This window comes from Neomonachus schauinslandi, chromosome 5, assembly GCF_002201575.2.
Source record: "Neomonachus schauinslandi chromosome 5, ASM220157v2, whole genome shotgun sequence".
NCBI classification, from domain to species: Eukaryota; Metazoa; Chordata; class Mammalia; order Carnivora; family Phocidae; genus Neomonachus; species Neomonachus schauinslandi.
Genome location: NC_058407.1, coordinates 129240720 through 129246850, shown reverse-complemented (window position 1 = coordinate 129246850; position 6131 = coordinate 129240720). Strand labels below are relative to the sequence as shown.

Below are 6131 nucleotides of genomic sequence, written 5' to 3'. Positions count from 1 at the left end.
TACCCATTTGTTAAATACTGTGAGAATGTGCCTGACTTTTATCACTTACTCCCATCAGAATTTAAGTTCTTACTTTTATCTTTGAAATATTTAATATTTAAAAACATAAAACACCCTGTACATTTTTAAAAAATCCAACCTCCTACTTTCTTCTCTGTTCTTAAAAAACTTTCCTAAAACGTTATCTGGCATGATTCCTTTCCCTTGCTGACAACCATTGTGCATGTAACACACACCCAGCCCAGGATAACAAGATTAGGGAAATGTAACCCGCACTCTTCTCCTTTCTCTTTTTTTCCAGTAAACAAAATATATTTTTGTTTTCCCACATATTCAGTCCCTAAAGTTGATTTCTAATTTGCACAGTTCCCATAATTTGAACAGTGATTTGGAAATAATGCAATATGATTCTAATTTTTATTTCAATAGCTTAGGAACCTGTCTCAAACCAAATAAATAATAGATGTAGAGTGCCTCACACCAGGTACCAAATAGCCTTTGGTGAATGTTAACCCTCTTTCTCTTTCTCCTCTTTAGGATAAAGTGGAAAACATGAAATATTTGTTCGTTGAAGCTTAGTTGTTTGGAACTATTTTATAGAATTACAAAGGTTTAAGCCAACAATGACTTCAATACCTTTATCAAGTCCTTATAACAAAGATACTGAATTTAAGTGTAGTTTAGAGTCAGAAGTCTAAGGATTTTATTATTTGGCTAAAATCTGTCTTTTTTTCGCCAATAAAAATTTTTGGTTCACCTTTCATTAATAAAAAATTGTCCCCTTGCCTCCCCGTTCACACCTAAGATTATCTATCAATCATCCATCTATTTATTAATCATCATAGATTTCTGGGAATAAGTTCAAGTTAATGGTCTCATGACTATTTCTGTAGTAAAATGCATATATTCACAATGTCCAGATTTGGGGAAAAAATATTTACTCACAAATGTGACAGGTTTTGAGAAGTGTCTTTTTTTCTAGCTGAAAACTTTTGTAGGCTAGAGACAGATTAGAAGATCTTTTTTAAAAAATTGCATCATATTTAAATATGTAAGACACTTTATGAATGTGCGTGTCATCCTTGCTCAGGGGCCTTGCACCCTCTCTCAACTTTCTAATTTTAGAATTTGCACTGCTGTAGTGAGCACTGCATTTATTTTTAAGATCTTAGGATATAAGAGTTCTTTCTGTACTTTTTTTCTTTTAGGGGGTAGTTGGAGGTGTTTGTAGACAAGACACAAAGTCACCATTGGGGCATAAATTTTAATATTCTACTCCTAAATGACTTATATTACATGCAACTGACTTTCATCATTGTGTATTAATTGACATACACACAGGTATGGGGAACTGCCACCTCATGCAAAATTTAGGTATGTTTGTATAGCAACAGCTCCCAAATTTAAATATCAAGCTACAAAACCACATAGCCATGATCTGTATTAGATGGTCCCTGAAGTCCCGTGTCCCATCTAGTGTATGTGATTGTATGTATATACAATTCAAGTTACCCTTCACTCTCTTTGTCTTTTATAGCCTAACCAAGTATTCAAAAATTAGGAAGCAGTTCTTGCCTAAAATGTTTCTGAAACACTGATATTTGTTTCCACTGGAATCAGGAGACCTATTTATCTCAGAAATTTTAAAGTCACATGCCAGATGTAAGGTAAATAGATACAAATATATAATTTGTCATGATTTCACTTTCCATTTCCTGTTCCTTAAGATTTTTATACAAAAGCCTTTGACTAACTTCCCCCGAAATGCCTGAAGTTGAAACTTAAGATTCCATAATAAAAAATATAAAAAGTGGAACAGTAGGGTATTATTCAAGCATTTTGATCGATAAGTCAATATGTACAGTCAAGAGAGAGGATGCTGGTCCCCAGGGGAATTATGTTGGCTTGAATTATCTGTATATGTGTATGCAATGCTGCAAATGTATCTTACTTCATACAAAGTTTGGTCAGTACAACCTCAACTTTATAATTTTCATTTATGTTATATAGAGAGAAGTATATACTGTATATACATGCAACATTTTATATTTTTCATGGATACATTTTTATCATTTCAAAAAAATGTGTATTTCACATTCTTGGACTATTTTTAGCTGTTGTTCAATTATGCATTTGTATACTCACATGTTATTTAGTAATAAAATTCTACCTATGTATTACTTCAAAAAATAAAATAAAATAAATGGAAGGGTAAAGCACATTACAACGACTCTATTCACTTAGATCTGGCTGTGCAATGAAGCAGAAACAAGTTTCAGAAACTAGTTACTTTACAGTCTGGTTATCTGAGAGCACTAAGTAAATTTGTTTAGATTATCTCCAAATGCTACTGAATTTTGCCATAGTTTTATGTGAGAATCTGACAGATTTGTGCAAAGATAGAAGCCTGTCCTTCCCTGGTTCTTAAATATTTCTCTCCTCAAATGTGCTTGATTTTTTTTTTACCTGCCTTCTAACTATGGGCTATATATACAGATATCTACTCCATGTAGGTGGAGGGCTTGTGGGACGAAAACAAAATATAAATATAAGAAACCATCTTTAGTTTTGGTTTTGAAGATACACAAATATATACTATACTACCTATACAAACTATATCTCTCCGTTTAGTAACAAAATTTATTCACACAACATGAAAAATACCTTTTTAAATCGTGATTCCAAAAGTCCCTTTTATATTCCAACTCCTACCATTGAATATTTTCTTACTCAGCTAGTATTTCTGTGTTAAGAGAAATAAAAAATAAAACTTAATTGGAAACTTGGCAATTAAAAATTTCTTATTTTTCTGATGCTTGCAAAATTCAAACCATATTATAAAATGCTCCAGAATTCCCATTCTGGTGTTTTCTGTTGTTGCTGTGGCTTTTCTGTAATATTTTCAACCATTTCAGCTTCCATCAAAGGGGTATAAAAATAGTTTTAAAAACAAATAAAAACACATATTAAATTTCTTTAATATAAATTGTTACCTCCCATAGATGCGAATTTGTACAGTTTACTTTTTAAGTTTTATTTACTAAGAATGGTACGACATGATATAGGCCACAGTTCTTAGAATTTAAAATAGGAATACCTAGGGACAAATAGGTATGTTCTCTGAAATAAGGATAATTACATTTATCTCTATTGATTCATTCCATATATGTATAAAAGAATTCATCCCTCTTCGTTTTAACTTGACTAATACAATCATCTTAAACCACTCATCAGAAAAGTAATCTGAGGTCTTCTCCATCCATAACCAGCAAAGCTATTGAGAAGCAAAGGCTCTTCCTCCCTCCTTCTCTAAGAAAACAAATTGATTCATTGTTTCAAGCTCTGATTATATCTAACACCTTCGTAATTATCATTGACTTTTAACTGATGAAAATTCAGATTTTTCCATATTTTAACTCTACAGTTTTTTTTCCTAACAATTTTGTCAGCTAACCTATATCTAAAAACTTTTTTTCAAAGTAGATTTTTTTCTTCATTGTCAATTGCAAACCAATTCACTCTGGAAAATTGAACTGTCATCAGTTAATTGTCCCAACGACCATTATTTGAGACATGCATGCATGCTGGTGTGTGTGTGTGTGTGTGTCATGAGAAGTAATCTGAAACATAAAATGGTGAAGAAAGTTTGGGATATTTTTGCTATCTGCCAGAAAGCAATTAAATAACAAACATATTCTAGAAATTGTGGCCTCTGAAAGCTTAGCACCATTCAGTGACAGAAGGGTCCTCTATGTGTGTTTCCTTCATACCTTCTTACCTCCTTTTTCTCTCATTTTTTTTACCTTCTGCAAACTTGGCATTCTATTGAACATCATCATGTTAGTAAAAAGTGATTGCAAGTAAGGAAGTTTTATTGGCTGCCTGAGGATGGAGTGGCCAAAGGCAAGAGATCGAAAAGGAACGTGAGCTGTTGGAGAGGTACCCAGTGCCTTTTTACACTTTGATGTCCTGGGAAAGAGTTGTGGCGCTCTAATGCACCTAGGGCACTTTGGGCATTTTAGAGACAAAAGCTGTCACTGCCATCCAGTGGCAACATGAGTTACTGCGTGTTCAACCAAGCTCCATTGGTGTGGCCCGGGGAACTAAATGAAGATGGACAAATTGTCCCGACTCTTAAATAGAAAATAAAATACAAGGACTGTTTATTTTATTGTCTATTTTGACAATTCAAGATATATGACAGGCAAACAAAATTCGTTTTTAAATTCTCTCTCATTTTAAGTTTGAATTTTACTATTTCGTCTTGAGGTTTGAGGGAGGGTGTGTAGGATGAATAGATTTGTAGCCAAGTAAATGTTTACTAATGTATTTGAATTAATACGTAAAGTACTTAAAGTTGACTCTAAATGACCACCTCTTTATAATATCAGGGGATTACCACAGATTAAAAAATTCAATGGTTTAGCCATTCTTTTTCCGTTGCATTACTAAAACAGAGTTGTACTGATAATGATTCACAACAAAGCCATGATCATATTAATGAAGGGTATCCAGATTAAAGTGAAGGGTGAGGTTCCCACGTCTGTGTTTAATAAACATATAAACTGCAAAAGAAGAATCAGGCGGGGCAGAGATTTTCTCCCTTTCGGTTCAGTGTGACAAGGCATATTTCATATTTTTCCATCACTTTGCTGCCCTCAGTGTTTACTCCACCTATATAAGAAACAATTACTCTATCTTCTGGGTAAATTTCAAAGGAAGTCTGACTGAGGCTCTTTAGCTTTGAATTTACTAACAATTTAAATTGCCTTGCTTTTCAGCAATTTTCATAAAAATATAATAGCATTTTATTTTTCCTTAAAAGGTCATTTTTTCGGTGCCTTCAAAGAGCTGATGTCTAGATACCATGTATCAATTAATCTGTGTTTCTAATAGATTTCAGTAGGATTACCCTAGAAAAATGAGATAAGTTCAGTATTTTTTTATCCACCCTTTACCTAACTATTATGTAGGATTAATTCCTATTTTTTTGGTGTTATGCATCTGTTGACATTTTATAGGCATTGGTTTTCAATGTTACATTGTTATTTGTTTTTAGCAGGCTATAAAGAGAAATGAGATCTTATAAGAAAGATTGTGTTCTGTATTTTTTCTATGAGTGGAATTATTTTACCTAAGAGAGAATTACTTTATTGTGTGGAACACATATCTCTATTATTCCACGTGAATACAGATTTACAATGCATTGAAGGTAATCCACAAAGCTGAAATAAAAATCGAGTTAATCTGAGATTGATTTCTTCAGTGTTCCTGCTAATCAGGCTGTAGGGGTCCTCTGGCACATAAATAACTTTTCATTTACTTTGGACTCAGTGATGTCAGACTTTTCAACAAACCATGATCTGCCCAAAGCTTCAAAACTAAAAAAAAAAAAAAAAAAAAAAAAAAAAAAATTTAAAAGCATATGTAAAAGGTATGTATATATTGTATATACTAATACTTTGAGTCACGACTCTTATTTTATTTTATTTTATTTTATTTTTTATTTTTTTTTTTTTAAGATTTATTTATTTATTTATTTGAGAGAGAGAATGAGAGAAAGCACATGAGAGGGGGGAGGGTCAGAAGGAGAAGCAGACTCCCTGCCGAGCAGGGAGCCCGATGCGGGACTCGATCCCGGGACTCCAGGATCATGACCTGAGCCGAAGGCAGTCGCTTAACCAACTGAGCCACCCAGGCGCCCACGACTCTTATTTTAAAAGAACTTTTATGGGGGTGCCTGAGTGGCTTAACCAATTAACTGACTCTTGATCTCAGATCAGGTCTTGATTTCAGGGTAGTGAGTTGAAGCCCCATGTTGGACTTCACGCTGGGTGTGGATCCTACTTAAAAATTTTTTTAAATTTAAAAATAAATAAAATAACTTTTATAAAGCAGAATCAGATCTATAACTGAATAGAACATCTTCATGTATATTCACCAGTTAAAACAGTTTAAACGTTTTTCTTTAAAAAGAAAAAAAAAGTTGGTATTTGTTATCCTTCTGTTTTTCTGTTATATACTGCTTAATATGTAAGCAAATGCTTTCTTCTAGAAAAGTTGGAGTCCATCCACATTACAACAACAAAAATCTGCATACAATTTGGTATTCTTAGAACCTCTATCTAATG

The 6131-nt window shown here is 33.0% G+C and overlaps 1 pseudogene; it reads right to left on the bottom strand.

Annotated features, from left to right (window-relative positions):
* Nucleotides 1-1045: 1045 nt before the first annotated feature.
* Nucleotides 1046-1145, bottom strand: LOC123324992 (annotated as a pseudogene).
* Nucleotides 1146-6131: the final 4986 nt, after the last annotated feature.